The sequence below is a fragment of the Alligator mississippiensis genome, chromosome 2 (assembly GCF_030867095.1).
Source record: "Alligator mississippiensis isolate rAllMis1 chromosome 2, rAllMis1, whole genome shotgun sequence".
Classification (NCBI taxonomy): domain Eukaryota; kingdom Metazoa; phylum Chordata; order Crocodylia; family Alligatoridae; genus Alligator; species Alligator mississippiensis.
Genome location: NC_081825.1, coordinates 101,987,877 through 102,006,061, shown reverse-complemented (window position 1 = coordinate 102,006,061; position 18,185 = coordinate 101,987,877).

The window sequence follows — 18,185 nt, the reverse complement described above, 5'->3', positions numbered from 1 at the left end:
ACTTTCTGGACATTCAAGTGCATCAATTGGTTGAGGGTATTTTTCTGGTTAAGTTAAAAGAAATATCTCCAAAATCTGGAAAGGGAAACATATACCGTAACTTGCTCCTCTTTTCATATTCATGAAAGAAATACTAGTTTGAAGCTGGCATTGGAATCCTTTGTTTATTAACAAATTCCTAGAAGTAAGTGCCTTCTTTGTAGGCAAATGAAACAGTGCTATTATCCCCTCGATATCCTAAGAATCTGCTTCAATTTTGACTCTTCCAAAGGCCCTAGGTCAGCTTCCATCAAACAGGCAACAGAGAAAGATCTTGCACCACTACCAACCTGAACTGGGCATGAATCCATGTCACTTGGGAGAGACAACAGTGCCTTCAATCACCTAACTCAATCAGTTCCCTGTGGCAAAATGATTGGATGCAGTTCATGAAGCCTGATTGACAGTCTCTGTAACAAAATGAGATTTTTTCAAAGAGACACAGGAGTCCCTTTTGGGCTGTTCACATAGGAAATAAATCAACATACACATGAATATGGCTATGTTATCTATGGGATTTATGGATGTGGTGGAAGAGTGTTTAATGTGTCGCAGTACAACTCCAGAGGCTTGAGACCAAGCCACACTATGGCATTGCTGCCTCCAGTTGACTTAGCTATTGGTAGAAACATGGTTATTTGGACTTAGGAGGTGAAGATAGTCAGCCATGATCCTAGTGACATGATTGCCTTGTGTACAGAAACTAGCATGCCTTAACCATATCAGTGCAGCAAGCCACTATGCTCAGATGGACCCTGGACTGTACCTCATTGGAAGTGGTAGAATGCTCTCTAGTGGTGGTAAAAAGAGATTTTTTATTACTGAGAAAAGTGGCAGTGAGACAACTCAACTCTGAGACTGGTCTGTATGGAACAAAGTAATTCTGAGATTGTTTCCTCCCTACCATGCTTTAAGAGGAAAGAGAGCATCCCCTTTTGTCCACCTTTGTGGACAGAACTCTTTTTAAAGTGCAACTGAAGATGCTTTTTGTTATAGCAAGTAGTACTTACAGTGCTCCATCCCCCTCATAAAGGTCTTATATAAATTTCCCCCTACTGGGGCTTAAAAATCTAAGGATAGCTATCCAGAGTTTCCTCAAGATCATTCCACTGAGAAAGCAGGATTTGTCCTACTATGGAACTCGCAAAAGGGGTGGTCTCAGAAATAAACACGTCTTAGGACACTCACAGAGACGTCTACTTAGAAGTTGTTTCTTTAAGTTTCTCTTCTCCCCTACTGTGTATGAGGATCATTCACATGGGCAACTGTATCTTTCACAGATGTTTCCCATTTGGAACTGGCTGTTGTGTTATGGAGAAATGTGTGCGTCTGCTACACAGTGCCGATAAGCCAGAACTCAGACAGTGAACGAAGCAGACCTCTGCTTCATACTTACACACAGATCCCAGATTTTTAAATAAATATGTAAAAGCAGGAACATTTTCAATTACCTACAAAGGGAGAAATTTTGGAAGAGGTGGTTGAAGCCAAATATTTTTCTACATTTGATGTGTCAGCAGGGTTTTGGCAGGTACCCTTAGAAAAACAGAGTTTCATGACCATAGGCTTTGCGCAGATTTGGAGAAAACAAGAGCTGGTGGGCTAGAGCTAAACAAACAAAAGTGTTAGTTTTGTGTAACAGCAATAACACAATCAGGGAAAATTAGCACAGGAAGGCATCCAGGTAGATCAAAATAATGTTGAGGCCATCATCCATGTACCTGCCCCAACATACCAGGAAGAGCGAGAAAGATCCCTCAGATTGGTGAACCACGTAGCTAAAGTTGTACTGAACCTGGCTGCCTGAATCAGCTGCCTGAGGGCTCCACTATGAAATAATAACCCATGGAGATGTGATACAAATCTTCAGAAAGAGCTTGAGAAATTGAAGATGGTAACTACAGAGCAAGTTGTTTATGGAGGCCTCCAAAGAATGTATTAGCCAAGCTCTTTTACAACAGTACAGCTAACACTACAATGGAAAGCTGTGGCTTATGCACCGTGAACACTAGCAAACACTGAATGACAGTGGTCTCAAGAGAAAACGAGCCTTTGGCTGTCCATGGATATGAAAGGTTTTATGCCTTTGTTTATGGGAGGGCTGAGTTAGCTGGCACTGACCATGAAGCACTTATTACAGTATTGCCAACCCTACCATGTCAAAAATCATGAGACAAACTCTTAAAAATCAAGAGATACAGAATGTAAAATGTGAGATGCTATTTTTTGAAGTGTGTGTGTGGGGGGTGGGGGGGAGGTTACTTGTGAAGTTGTGAGGAGCTGTGGATGTGTGTGTGAGGTTTGGAGCCCAGGGAGAGGGTGTTTCCACATGCCCTGGCAAGATGCAGGGTACTGTGGGTCAGTAGTGAGGGGCAGCAGCAGGGCTTGGGAGTGAGGGACAGACATACACATACATACACAAAGACATGCACATGCACCCACGGCTCTGTTGTATGACTTGCCCCAGCTCTGGGCCCCATTCACCCCAGCCACTATCCCACTCCCTCCCTCACTGTGGGGGCCTTGATCTGCACCCCCCATCTTTTCCCTCTCCCTCTGCCCCTTACCAGCTTGGTGCTCTCTACATGCACCAGAAGAAAAAATCCTGAGATTTGATCTCTCTATCAGGAGATCATGAGTCAGGTTAATTTGACTTGGAAATCAGGAATCTTGTAATGTTTTTCATGAGAGTCAGCATTACTGCTATTATCTTTGCCAAAGGAGGCCTGGCAAACACTCCCTCATAGGGCACCTATACACATGTCAAATATCTGCTCTGACGTGTGCTAATTCGCACACATCAGAGCAGACTCCAACTGAGTCTGTTGGAGCGTGCTAATTAGCGCACACCAGCAGCCTCCGTATCACGTGTAGTCGGCATCCCTGATAGGGGTGCTTCAGCATCCCTGTGCTTCAAAATCCCTGATAGGGGTGCTGTAACTAAAGCTTGTCAAATGAGTTTTAGTTACAGTGCCCCTGCACCATTTTGAAGTGCAGGACATTGAATACACATGACGCTGTGGGCACTTTAATTAGAGTAATGCTTGGAGCTGTTCTAATTAAAGCCCCCGTCCCACTCCACCTCAGAGCACTTAGATGCCTTAGATTATTATTTTTTTAGCTACAAATGTATGATTTACAAAGTGAATATAAATCTGGGAACTCTCACTATAAATGACATTATTTTTTAAGGCACCAGGATGATGATTCCTAATCAGGTGTTACTAATACAGATGTTAAAAGAGTACATTAAGTCATTAGGGACTTGGAGAGGCATAAAGAGAAAGAAAAGGCAAATCAAAACACTTAGTCAAATTAGGGGTCCCAGAAGCAGCCACAGCTTCATGAAAATGATGCTGTGTATATCTCCACACAGAAGCAGCGGCGTCTCAAGAGGTATCCCAGCAATTATGTGAAGTTGTCACTCTAGACAGACGTATAGTACAAAGAAATAAGAGCAATTTCATTGAAGGTATCACTGTTACACCAGTGTAAAACTATCATACATGCGAAGAGATTCAGATGTGTAAAGTCTTGTTGCACACTGGGGTAAAGGAGAGAAGCCTAATTCAAGCCATGTAGAACATAGCCATTTTGCTTCAAAATGGGTATGAAACTTTTATGCCTTTTTGTATCTTCTCGGCTGGACTTATGCCTCAGAAATTTTGTTTTGGATTCCACATTTCAAAGCAAAATTTAACTTAAACCAATTAGTTGGTCTGCTTTTCTAGGAAGATTCACTCATTTTTGTTGTTGCAATATACTTGAATTGTATTAGTACCCATGTTTGTAGGCTGATTATTTCCAGATATATGTCTGTTAAATTCAGAACTCCCAATTATGGATAGGGTCTTTGATGTACATGACATGACAAGCAGATATAAAAGAAAGATAATCTGTGCCTCAAAGATTATGAATGTATGATCTAATGGGAGACGGTCCAATTTTTCATTCCTCTTACCCAAGATGATAGAATCCTCTTTAGTACCTACAGAGAGGGGAGGAGGTTGATTTGAAAGCTGGCCTAGGTTCACTCAAATCTAAGTCTGAAATTCAGTTTAGATTGTTCAAAAGGTCTGCCAATTGGAGCAAACTTTCAGTAAGATGGTGCCAAATTGGGGTTTCAAAATCCCAAACCAGGTGAAAGTTTTGGCTCATGTAGCAAAAGTTTCCCACAGCTCTCATCCCTGTGATTGTCTTATAGGCTAGGGACAGACATTCAAAAAGCCTGAGCCTGAATTGATTCAGTCTTTGCAGGTTAGTCTAACCTGGCTAGGCTGAACTGGTTTGTAAGTGCACAGACATCCCCTGTGGACTGAAAAAATGCAGGCACATGCCTGCAGTGGCTCAGGCTAGAAGCCGGGGGGTGCTAAAGCACCCTTTCCTTCCCTTCCACAGTGCTAACCTGAGAGGGGCATGGCCAGGCCCAGGCAGGATGCTTTGATTAGGGAGGGGTCCCATTCCCCCTCTCCCCCGCCTCCTCCGACCAGCAAGGGAGCCAGTGGGGAGATGATAACAGAGCATTGAGTTACACAGCAGGGAGTTACACAGGGAGTTGATAGCATTTATCAGCCCATCAACAGAACAAAAGCCTCTCTCATTAGTTCAAGCTCTTCTTAAACAACTTTTTCCAAGGAAGGAATGGAGGGATATTATCAGCTACCTGTTGATTAGCTCCAAAATCCCTAAGTGGACACTGTCCTGTCTGCCTTTGTCCTGTTTCCCACAGCACAGACCTTGGCCAGCATGTAGTATGCTAGCTAATGCTGAAAGGTGTCTGTGTAAGGCAGAGGGGAGGGGGGAATCCCTGCTTGATCAGGGAGTGGCAGGGAGAGGAGGGGCAGGAAGAAGCCAGGGAGACCCTGCTGTACCTGCAATCTCTGATGGAGCTCCAGCCAGGGAGAAGAAGAGTGGGGCCAGCCCTGCTGGGTTGAAGCAGAGAGCATAGCTCCACCCAGGGCTGCAAGGCATCTGAGATGCTGGGGGAGTCTGGTTTAATTTAAACCAGGAAGGGGTCTGGGACAGACATTGCACTAACTGGTTTGATGCAAATCAGTTAAGTCTGATACTACATTCAACCAGGTTTATCTCAAACCAGTTTCAGCCGTTTTCACACTGGTTTATGTTCACTGAATGTCTGTTCTGTTACAGGTTTAAACCAGTTTCTGATCACTTAAACTGGTTTATGTGTAATGTCTGTCCCTAACCATACTGACCCAGCTTCTCTCCGTTCATAAACTGCAGGTAGTAGGTTGTATTCAGTGCCAAGCCCAATTTGCCGAAGTGAGAAACTGTCAAATTTTTGTTGTATGCCTGTAATTCATGCCCAAACTGTTACATGCTCCATCCTCTCTGCTTTTTGTAATGGAGAATAACATTTAGCCCCTTGTGTTTTAGTTCTCTTGATCTATTGACCACACATTTTAAGGAGAGGCTGACAGCTAGCATGTCAGTTATTTTCAGATATCTGTTGCTGTCAAATTCAGAGCTCCCAAGAAAATAAACAAAGTGCAGGATTGCAAATATATGTGAAATCAGAGCTGTCATCACTCTCAAGGATTTTCCATTGTGCCTGCTGTACTGTTTCTAAGCTAAGATTTCCCAGATGTTTGGTAGGAATGTTTGAGGGGTGAAGGATATTTTCTCCTGTTAACTTCAGCACTCTTGGGTTTAACCTATTCATAATTGATTTTATTTAGATTTTGGTATTTATTCTACCATTCTTGTTTATTGCCATCATCACTTTAATCATAGTACAGTAATAGGGATGAGGTTTAGTAAGTGAGGGTATCTTGAGTAGGCCCTGAAATCAGTGCTTTCAAATTTTGAGGTACACTCAGCTATTCAGAATAAAGTAGCAGAAAAATGTGGCTACGGACAAATGTACTTTTTAGCTGCTTTAAAACAGGAGGAGGAGCTGCTTCTCAGGAGTGTATAGTAGCTGTAACAATCTAACTATTACATCTCCTGATCTGCAGCTACACAAATTAGCTAAATTGCCATAACTCTGACCCTGAATGAAGTATGGTTAAAGTTGAACTGGTTTCTTCTCCCCTCATACACTTGTATCACTACAGGAGCATGTAGATGTAACAGTTTTAGTACAGCAGGGGTTTTTTCAGTATCTTTATCATACTTTATCATACTGATTTATATCAGTATCTTTCCATATTCAGTATCTTTCAGTATATTTTCATATCTTTTTATATAAGAGTATTTTTTTCATATTGTTATGCCTATCTATACCCTTTGAAGAGAGCTCTCTTGAGTGTCCCCTCTTGCCTTCCAATGCCAGGAAAACACCAGTGCTCTAGGTCATAAGCATCAGGTGGACCCTGCTTTGAACTGTGGTGAAACAGAGCTTTGGTTATTCTCCACAGAACATTCCTTTAGCTAACCAGAAGCTTCCTAATTGAAACAATCTACTTTTAATGATTTAAATAAGCCTTGTTTGTAATTTTTACACACAGACCCATTTATACTTTTTAGAAAGTAAAAGTACTACAAGTCTGTACTTGTACAGACTCATTTGGACTTTTTTTTAGAAAGGATGCTACTCAGTTTAGATTGATTCCCACTTTAGAAAGGCTGATTCTCATTGGGTAGTATAATTTAGTACCTTTTTTCTTAACCAGAAGGATATACTACATCTGTACATACTTATTTCAGCAGGCATCTGTACACACTTATTTAAGCTGGCCAGCTATATCCTTAAGGTGGATACAATGTACCAGAACATTTTCAAATTCTAAAATGTTTGCATTTTTATCATACTAAAAATGGTGAGTGACCATTTCCTTATTTAGTAGGGACTGAATTTTATTTTCCTTCTTAACTGGACATTTCCTAGAGGTATACCTTGGAATTTTGACTATGCCTTTGTGCTGCAAATGCATAAATTCAGCATGCTCAGTATACCACACACTGGCTAGAAGCAAATGCACATACATGAGGATAAGTCCCAAAAGAAACTGAGCTGGTCGCTCCTGTGTTTTAACCCTAACTGGTTAAAGCAGTTGCCTGGAAAGTGGAAAAACCAGGCTTCAGACCCCCAAGAAAGTTTGAGTCTTTTGTATCTCTTTGTCTTCTCAACATAGTATTCAAACCACCACACCACAGGTTAAGCACTATTCAGAGCTCTCTCCTGCACCCATTTGGAAGCTCAGCAAATGCCCTTTGTATTGACTAGTCATTCAATAAAATGAATGGAGAGCAGTGTGGTAGAGAAGCATTTGCTCCACTGGGAGTAAGGGAATAGGCTAAAACCCAGGGCCCTCTTCTCTCCCTTCCTTCCTTTACTGAGCCACACATGCTTCAGTTGGCTGTCTCTCTCCTGACTCCACATACATCTCTCTTGGCTACACATGGGGTGAACTTCAAAAGGAGGGCTAGATAAGGTCCTAAATAATATCTACCCTTTGGCATGGTGATTAAAGTTTTATGCTGTAACTCAGAGGGTGTGTCTACATGAGATGTTTACTGTGGATCTGCCTAAGGAGCTCCACAGTCAACATATTTACATCTACACATGCGGCCCTATTAGGGTACATGAAACTACATGTAAATAGAAGTACTAGCCTGCTCCGGAGTTTTTCCTGAGCAGCAGCACATGTGTAGAGGCTTCCCAGCTGGCTGGGCATAAGGATGCTTCAGGTTGGGGGCTGCCTGCTGGCTAGCGCCGTGCTAAAGCACCTTTACGCCCCAGCCAGTCCTACCACAGCACATTAAGCCCAGCTGGAGCAGCCCTGAGCTGTTGCCAGCCAGGGCTGCTCCAACTGGGCTCAATGTGCTGCACATGAATAAACTCTGGAGCAATATACTCTGGAGTTTTTTTGCTCCCAGGTGCATATTCAAACAATGCACCCAGGAACAAAAAACTCCAAAGCAGTAAGCTCCAGAGTGTGCATTAATTGCACATGTAGACATGCCCAGTGAGATGCAGATTTCAGTCTTGTCAGCCAGAAGGATATAGAACTAGGGTTTTTAGTTTCCTGGTGAGCTCCCTAACAACTCAGCTATTCAGTCTAAAACCTGGGTGGGATGCCTTCTTCCTCTGGACTCTAACACCTGTTAGTCATGCATTTCTGGCCAGCTATGTTCTTGTGATTTAGGCATATTTATGCATCCACAGTGGGTGTGCATATTTGCCAAGACAGGCTATGCTTACATGCTTATTCATCCACACTTCAGAGGAATTAAAATTATTAACATTATTTCTATTCACTCTAATCTAAACCTATGCTGATAGGAATAATAGTAATTTTTGGGACCTCTCATAGAGTGATGATTAAGTTGCAGGTTGATAGCCAATAACAATCTAAATCCTTTTTGAACCATGTGTGATTTTTACAGGAGACCATTTGCTTTCATGGACGGGAGGTTGCTTTGGAAGGATCCATGAGAATCTACAGATCCTTTTTCACTGAACATGAACTCCCTTCAAATGCCCTATTTCCTCTGCCTTTCATGGCTCCAACTAAGCCCTTCACTATGGAGAAAAGTAGGCAGAAATTCCTTGAGCTCATGCTTGAGAGAGATCTGATGAGTGTTTTATCTCCCATAGTTTCTTAAGAGAAAAACAGGGGCTTCAGAGTCAGAAACACCTTAAATTATAGTGTTTCTTTGAACCCATGGAAATACAAAGATCACAAAGGGAGTACTAGGTCCAATTTCATGAGTATATAAAGAACTGTATTTGATATCATAGTAAAGGGAGAGTCTGCTCTGGTATTCTGTCTTGAAGACGGTGTTTATCTTCACAATGGTTCTCGCTTATGTTTGAGTTATGATGTTATTTTGCCTTTCCTACTAAATTCACACATCAGCTGCAGGATGTTTAAAATGTTGCAGCTAGATTGCTTATGCTCACTGGCCATAACCACCAAATTACATCAGAAGTTGAGTCACATTGCCCAATATATAGATTTTAAGATAGCACTTATCCTTCGCTAAATGCTTGTAAATAGATGGGACCTGGTTTACAACGTGAGTAGACTACATTTTGCCTCTTCTCCTTGCGTCTTCCCCCTTATCTCTTCTTTCTGTCTCTCTTTCTTCCTCACACATACACATTATTTAGCAAGCTGAGGAGTTTGCTCCATCAGTAAATGTAATTTTAAAGTACTCTGAAGTTAGACCAGGGCTGTCCAACTTTCACAGCCCCCAAGGATCCTCCCTGCTGTGCGTACTTTGGCAGCAGGATGCAGACCCCTGAGCTGTCCCCTGCCATGCAGGAGAACAGCCACCAGGCCACATGCGACTTGTGGGCCACTAGCTGAACAGCCCTGAACTAGACTATTAACCTCTTAGGGCTACATCCAATAAAGGATTTAGGTATCTACCAGTTTGGCATAGCAGTGCCTATGTTCAGTGCCTAGGGAAAGTTAGGCACCTAAAAATGATGATCCAAAAACCCTGAGTGCTGATTGGTGAGCCAACTAACAGCTAATTGGAACTGCTGAGACTGCGGAAGAAGGAAGGTTTCTTAAGCCCTGCCTTCCCTTTGGCCTAGCCCCCCCCCCCTGCTTTGAGTTCAGATACCTGAGTTAGGACTTCAAGGAAGATCCTCAATTTACTTGAAAGCCACAGCCTGGAATCCTCTCCCTTAAGGGCAAGCACCTGGATCCATTCATGGAAAAGAATGGAGCAGGCTAGGTTAGTCTTTAAAGCACAGCTAGAGGCAGAGAGGTCATCCACCTTTTAAATAATGACTTATTAGCTAGAGCACTCACTCAGAAAAGGAAAGATATGCATTCACTACTCTCTTCAGATTTATAGGGTTCAACCCATGTCTTTTATACTCCAGGAGAGAAGCCTAACTATCAAGCTGGAGGGTATACTTGGTAAAGCACTCTCCACCTTCCTGGAGCCCTTGTGCTGCAAAACAAGTGAAGTTCACCAGGCCAGAGAGCTAGCTGGAGCACAAGGGGGAGCATGAGTCTGTAGCTTAGGGACCATGGCACTTAGGAGTAGATAGTCTTTCATTCTGATCCCTGCTTCAAGGACTGTTTCCATGTGGTAGTCAATAACTGCCTAATGAAAAATACATGAACACAATTGATGCATATTTAATTCAGTATTAATACCTCTATGCATATAACATACGTACATATGTACCATTCGTAGCATTGTTTGTCTTTTGAAAGCACAGTTTAATACATACCTGTTGAGGTTGTTAAACGTGGTTAATGCCTGATACGCACATGGCTAAACTAATATTAACAAGGGGAAAGTTCTTTTCATTACTTAAGTTTTCTGAAGTGTGGAGCCCCACTTGACAGGAAATGTCAGAAGCCTTTTAAAAGGGGCTCAGAACACTCACATTGCTGAAGTGACTTTGGATGCCAGTATCTTTGCAGATGGCACACTTACCTCTTGTGTATGCCAGGGTTTTTGTGGGATCTGTAGTGGAACTAATTCAAAGGAGCATCTTTTCTTTAGTGAAACAATTTTGAAGGAAAAATCTGAGCTGAGTTTTTCTCTCTTAGTTTGTCTCCTTTGGAAGAGACATCATTGCCTTGTAGTAGGTGGTACTATGCTGCTGAGAGTGTCCACATACCTAAAATATGAGTTCTTGACCACTGAAGATATTTTTACAAGAGAAGATACTTAGCCTCCCACCGGAGCCCACCCAGTGCCCTGGCTAAATTCCAACTGGCTGATGATAATGTTGGCTACTTAAATGTCTTGTGTAAATTCAATGATATCTTGAACTAGAACAGTGTTGCTCAATACTGGCCATCGTACAGTATTGCTCTGTGTTTCTACTTCAGGCATGGGTCCCCTTCAATGACTGGAGATATTATTCTGGGTTATAATTCTTGGTGAACACACTAGGATTCTTGGATGTAAGAGACAATATCAATGCCTAATCTACTGCCAGCTGCAATTGTCAGGATGTGGCAACTTATTTTGAAGTTTTCTGATCTTTCTTTTTCATGAAAGAAGTCATTTCCTATATTTTTCTAATCAACATGTATCTTTCTCAGAAAACACCCAAAACAACCCCCCTTCTTTCTTCCTAGTTATCCACAACAGCAAAATTAAACCAAGCGGATATGATCTGTATACTGAAGTTTTCCTCCTTGCTAAGATCAAGATTCTATGTAGTAGTTAATGTATGTTACATGTAAAATATTCTGAGATTAAAGTTTTTGTATTAGGAGTTGTAGCACTGTAATCAGAAAAAGGTTATGTTATGATATGTGATATCTTTTATATGACCAACTAAGCAGTTGGAAAAATTGTTCTTTGTAAGCTTTCAGGCACAAATATCCTTCTTTAGGCGTAGGGAGAGTCTGGTGGTGTTTTGTGTGCTCTCCTGGGTGGAATATAAACCATTTTCAACTGCAAGTATGCATTTTCAATATGCAAATATCTCATTTTAATGAAGAGAACTCTGGAAGACACTTCAAACTAGTATTCACTCCATTAAACACTAGAGGTCAGCAATGACACACATAGTGTTGAAGGAGTTTGGTTTAGTGATCTTAAGTGTTACAGGCAGAGGTTTCAACCTCTTCCCAGTTTGATTTAGGCTGTTACTGGAAGCCTTTTGGCTTCTCGCTTTTAAGAAGAGTGAAAAACTAATACTATTCCTTTCAAGCATTAAGTGTCTAAAATATAGGGATATATATCTAGTTGAAAGAATGGGGATTTCATGAAAAATGTGATTTATTTGCCCTGCTGCTGCTTCAGAGCTGGTTGGCTGATGTCTGCTCTTTTTGAGTAATGTTGTTGAGACAGAACCACAGAACACCCAGCAGAAACACATGTTGTTTCAAATGAAACAGCGTGGCCCGTTTAAAAAAGGAAACAGTGTTCCTTTGCTGGTTCCGTGTGTGGCATGTGAGAGATTCAGTGAAGCAAAACAGTCAAGAACACCAGTTTCATTTTTTTTTTTAATAAGAGAACATACTATCTTTTAATACATTTATGATTTTGCATTTCTAATACTAATGCTAATGACAACATTGCTCTGTCCCCAGGAGTGTGGAGAGCCAGATAACATTCAGAAACCAATATTTCACGTCAGAAGACAAAACTCTTTGGAAAACACTATATCCATCTCTTAATTATGAAAGATGGAAACTATTTAGAGAAATTGATTTATACTTACCACATTAATGATTACATTTAACAATGGATTAATCTCTGTGTAAAATCAGTTATGTGACTAATTTAGCTGTAAAAACAGAGTAGGCTTTCTAGAAATGATTTATTCTATAGAAATATACAGCTGGTGAACTGCATAAATATACTATGGCATTTGGGTGTTATAGGTAGGGTTAGACAACTAACAAAACAAGTTCTCAAACCTGAAAGATATTCCTAAGTATATACTCAAGCTTTGCTTTGTTACAAGATTTTGCAACACTTGGACACTAATTTTATCCAATACTAAAATTTTGGTATACCCCATAAACCCTAAATATTCAAGAAAGTAGCACTGCCACACAGATTTTATTCATGCTTATTTTCATCATGTAGCCTCCTTCTGACTTTGAACTTCAGTTCACTTTGAGGTGTAGTACATAAGATTTTTTTTAAGTTATGCAAACTTAGAAATGAAATCAGCCAAATAGGCAACAGAAATCTTACCCTGGAAAGAAGTAAAAGCAACTGGACACAGTAAGTTATGTATTTTCACTACTTTGTTTAAAGTAGCACATTGCTGTACTTAAAACACTTCAAATCAGTGTGTTATTTATGATGCTGTAAACATATCGGAAACATTAAAGTCACATTTTCCATTGCATTCAAGGAGACAAACTCAAAATTACAGCTATTGGAAATCTGTTTTATGATTTGTGTGAAAGGTATAGTTAAATGCAAGGCTATAGGCTGCAGACTACAATATCCTAAACACTGCAAGTCCTAGATAGTTGTTAACTGAAAAAAATTTTTGGGTTATATTCACTGGCATGCTCAGACTTCTTTGCACCACTCTGCAGAGCAACTGGAGTGTACTTGTGAATATGGCTTACTACATACAATACATTTGCATATTAGTGAGACTAAAGTAGAGACAAGAGAATGAATGAAGAATATCAGTTATATAAAGTTCTATGTAGTCTGATCAAATATTATCCAGTGTTAAAAGGTAAGTACCCTGAGAACAGAAGGAAAAGGCTGTCAAGGAACTAGTTATACCTCCTTGATAGTCAGGGTAGAAACAAGCCACTGGGCTTTTGTTTGCATTTAGAGTCTCTTATGGACAGACAGTCATTTGAAGCACTCTAAATCCCACTGCACTTGGGAGCTCTTCAAATTCAGAGCACTTCATCTCTATACAGATATGTAGTAACCCTCCCTCTCCAACCCTCTGGAGTGTTTCAAGAAACCTTGAAGGCATGCAACCTCTGGTCTCCAGAGATTCCTGAGGATAGCTGAACATACAGGAGACTGTTTATTAGCTGTCTGCTAGGGCTGTGTGAATTTCAGTAGCCGATTTGATTCAAAGAAGATTTAGGTCAATTTGGGGACTGAATCTCTGAATCCGAATCAAATTGGGAGACCAACTAAAAGCTCCAAATCGATTTGAAGCATTCAAATCAATTCAGAAAAAGATTCGGAAAAGATTTGGTGATTCAGCCATAGACTAAACAGGCAGCTGACACAGCTGACTCCAGCTGGTAAGTCTGTTGGGGTTGGGGGAGGAGGGAGGGATTGGGGCTGGGGCAGAGACAAGCTGCCCAGCTGGGGTGGGGGTGCAGGATTTGGGGAGGGGGATGGGGGGACATGGGATGCAGGTGTGGCAGGACTTGGAGTGGGGGCTCTGCCCTGCTGCTGCTTGCCCAGCCAGGGCTGGTGAGGCGGGGGGGGGGGGGCAGAATGGGATGTGGGGGCAGCTTGCTCCAGGTGGAAGGGGGCAAGCAGCAGCAGGGCATAACCCCTGCTCCCAGTGCTGCACAGGAGGAGGTGGGATGTGGGATGCGGGCGCAGCAGCACTGGGAGCAGGGGCTATGCCCTGCTACCGCTTGCGCCCTTCCACTTGGAGCAAGCCATGCTTGCATCCCACCTTGACTGTGCATGTGGCAGCAGGGCAGAGCTCCCCCTCCAAGTGCTGCCGTGCCTGCATCCCGCACCCCCCTCCCTGAGTTCCACGCCCCCTGCCCTGGCTGGGCAGCTTGTCCCAGCCTCAATCCCTCCCTTCCCCAACCCCAGCAGGCTTACCAGCTGGAGGCAGCTGTGTCAGCTGCCTGTTTAGTTTATGGCTAAATCTCTGAAGTGGTGCCAAATCTTTCAGATCTGATTTGGCCTAATCGAATCAGGACAGTGATTTGAATCTCCAAATCAAATCACTGTCCTCTGAATAAGCTGAATCTGAATCCAAAGTGAATACTTGCCACTTTGCACAGGCCTACTGTCTGCCCTACCTCCTTGTGGTACGGGGAGGAATGGAGCATTTGGGACACCAAAGGATCAAGCAACCCACTGTCATGCTGTATGCACTCATTTCATGAAGTACTTCAAAGATGTTTCACTGTTTTTGAGGGTCACTTTTGAAGTACTTGGGCTATTTTTGTAGTGCTTCCTCAGGTGTGACTGTCTACACCCTTGCTGTCTGTAATGCTTCCTAGGCACTTAGTGTGCTTCAAACACCATGTCTGTCCATGGCCTTAGTGGTTCTTTTAAATTCTGCCAAATGGTCCCCCTAAAGACAGTGCATCAACTAAAACATGATGTGCTCTGACTGCCACTGCCTTTCCTCAAATATATGTCAAGACAAAGTACTCTGAAGGATGGTACAAGAGCCATCCATCAGCAGAATGCTTCCTGTGCCAGGGGAATTTACAGCTGAGAAAATCTGGTTGCTTTCTGCTCCTTGGTGCATTTATATGAGCCATTTACTGCAGAGCTGCCTAATTAGCTCTGCAATAAACATTTCAGGGTTTACACATGCAGCCCTATTAGGCTGCAGTAAACTAATAAACTCTGCCACAGTAAATACAAGTACTATCCTACAGCAGAGTTCTTTAGTGTACAGAAACACGCATGTAGACACTGATGGCGCTGGGTGGGACAAGAGGGTGCTTCAGTGCAGGGACTGCTTGTTGGCTAGTCCTACATTGGAGTACACTCGTGCCGCAGCTAGTCCCTCTGCAGCATGTTGAGCCAGGTTGGAGCAGCCCTGGGCTGGCAGGCTGACCCCCCAGATCCCCTGCCAGCCAGGGCTGCTCCACTCACTGTGCTGTGATCCCTGGCACATATTCAAACCTTGTGCCCAGGAGCAATAAACTCTTATGCGATATGCACCAGAGTTTATTGCTCTTTGCTAATAGCACATGTGCTAATAGCACATGGGTTGTTTTTTTTAAAGTACCAGGAACTGGGGTGGGTGGGGCAGCCATGCGGGGGGGAGGAGCTGGGAGAGGAGGAGGGGATTTGGGGAGGCTTGTGGCAGAGCCCCCCACGCAGCATGGGGCAGTGGGGGGGGGAGCAGCAGGATTGCTCCCCCTCCCCCACCTGGCAGCAGCTGGTGAATAGGGACTTTTTCTTAAAGAGCTAGGAGCTGGGGCTCGGCACGGCAGCCATAGCGGGGCTGGGAGAGCGGGCAGGGTCTGGAGCATTGTCTCCTCCAGCCTCCCCTCCCCTGCCCCCTACTTACCAGCATGGAGTCCGGGTCCAGCTTCCTGCAGCAGTGAGCAGAGACTGCCCAAATCACCAAAGCTCTCCAAATCTTTTGTGAATCAATTTGGAGAGCCTCTAATTGATTTGGACCTTTTAATTGGTCTCCTGATACAATTCAGATCCGGAGATTTGGTCACTGAATCAGGCTGAATCTCCTCTGAATCAAATCAGCACCTGAAGCTTCGCATAGACCTACTTGCCAGCACTGAACAAAACCATGAACATCAAATTCTGTCAAATACTGTTATCAAGGCAGGAGCATAAGTCCAGACTATTGATTAATTGGTAGAGATGGTGTAGCTGCTATGCAGTATTGAAAATTAATATATGACAGGGAGAATAGAGCACTGAATTCATGGCCACCCACTTAAAAAAAAGAGTCTGGCAACAGAGGTGTTATTCTTGTTTTATTGGCGATCAGAGGACTGCTGGTAGACTCAGTCCTAAATGAATGCATTTTTCTGACCCAGAGCTCTTTTATGTGGTTCTGCAATGGAAAAAGGGCTGTGGAATTTGTAACAGAGTTCTAACTGGTTAATCTGTTAGAATTTTTGATGGGAATAAATTAGAATTATTGATCAGACATGGCTGTCTGGACAAGCTCTTGGTATAGAAACTCTTGATACAGAGCCACAGTGGAATCATTCTTTCCATGCATTCCAAATAATCGGGGCACAATAGAAGGGCAACAAATACCTGAAGAGATTCCAAGCCATATATACATTCCAAGTGTCTATACATCCAAGCCATCAATACAGCAGTGCACAGACAAGCCAGGAAGTTTTTGGAAAATGTTGGGGACAGAATTCTGGAGCAAGTGTTGGAGAGGCTAACTAGGGGTCATGCTCTCCTTGATCTGCTGTTCACAAAAGGGAAGAATTGGTGGGGAGTATAGTAGTGGATGGCAACTTGGGCAGCAGCAACCATGAGATGATTTGAGTTCAGGATCCTGAGGAAAGGAAGGAGAGCAGCAGAGTAAGGACTGTGGACTTAAGAAAAGCAGACTTTGACTCGCTCACAGAACTGATTGGCAGGATCCCCTGGGAGGCCCGTCTGAATGGGAAAGGAATCCAGAAAAGCTGGATGTATTGTAAAGAAATCTTACTGTGGGAGCAGGAACAAACCATCCTGATGTATAGGAAGACTAACAAGTATGGCAGAAGACCAGCTTTTCTTAGCAGGCAACTCTTTAGCAAGCTAACACAAAAAAGGAAGCTTACAAGAAGTGGAAACTTGGACAACCAACCAGGGAGGAATATAAAAGTATTGCTTGGGCATGCATGGATGAAATCTGGAATGCCAAAGCACAACTGGAGTTGCAGTTAGCAAGGGACATGAAGGGTAAGAAGAAGCGCTTCTACAGATATGTCAGCAACAAGAGGAAGATCAGGGAAAGTTTGTATCCCTTGCAAAATGGGGGAGTGTAACAGGGAACCCTGTCCCTGTTACTAGAAACTAGGTCGAGGGTTCAGAAACCCAGAAGAAAGAAAAGAGAGGGGAGTATGTACCAGGGAACCCTACCCCTGTCACCAAAAGACAGGTTTGCCCCTTTCCAGCCAGAACTTTCTGGGCATGGAATGCTGGTAAGGAGGGGGTTAAATACTGAGCCTGGCCAGCTAGTCAGCTGACTGGAAGGGGCAGGCCAGGACTATAAAAACCCTGTGGAGAGCAGCTGTAAGGACCAGCAGCTGAAGGGGAAGGAGTGCATCCCAGAGCTCCAGGGAGAGGCCTGGTGAGCAGTCCAAAGGCTGGAAGAGGGGACTGCGGAAGCCCTGAGAGATAGCAGCCTCCCAAGAAGCCAACAGTGGGGATCAGAAGCATGAACCTAGTGAAAATGTAAGCTGGCATGTGGCTTTCTTTGATCACTTTTTTTTTTTTTTTTTTTTTTTTTTTTTAATCTTGGCAGGGGGAGGCAGTTATTGCCCATGGATGGGACTGTCCATATTTATTGAATAATTCTGGTGGTTTGGGTGAGGCTATTAGGGGAAGGAGGATGCCTCATTATGGGGGCCCACCGTAGAGTGGGGACCCCAGCACCAACAAGGGTGCAGCTTCTTGGGGTACATAGGCCCTGGCACCAGTGGGTGTGCAGGATTTTGGGGTGCACTGACCCTGGCGCCAGAAGGTGTGACCTTAAAAGGCCAGGGTGGTGTGGTGCACCTGGCGTGCAGCTCTATTATTATTTTTTTTTTTTGTAAGACTAAGCAAGGCCATCCCCTGGCCTTGAATTTGTTCCACCCCGGTTGTGGGGCTGGTGGCTAGACCTCTGGGCCAGGGAGATCAGGGTCTAGACTGGAGCAGGAAAGAGAGCCATGAGCCTCAAGAGAATGAAAAAGGGCTAGAGCCTCAGAGTCAAACCTTGTTTGGTGGGTTTAAATGGGGAGGGCTAGCTAGAGAAAGACCAGGGTCAAGGCCTATGAAGGTGAAAGACTCCAACATATGAAATACAATAGGCAGTCTCCCGCTTTCAAGAACATCAACATAATAATTTCCATCAAGACGTGGCAGACGAG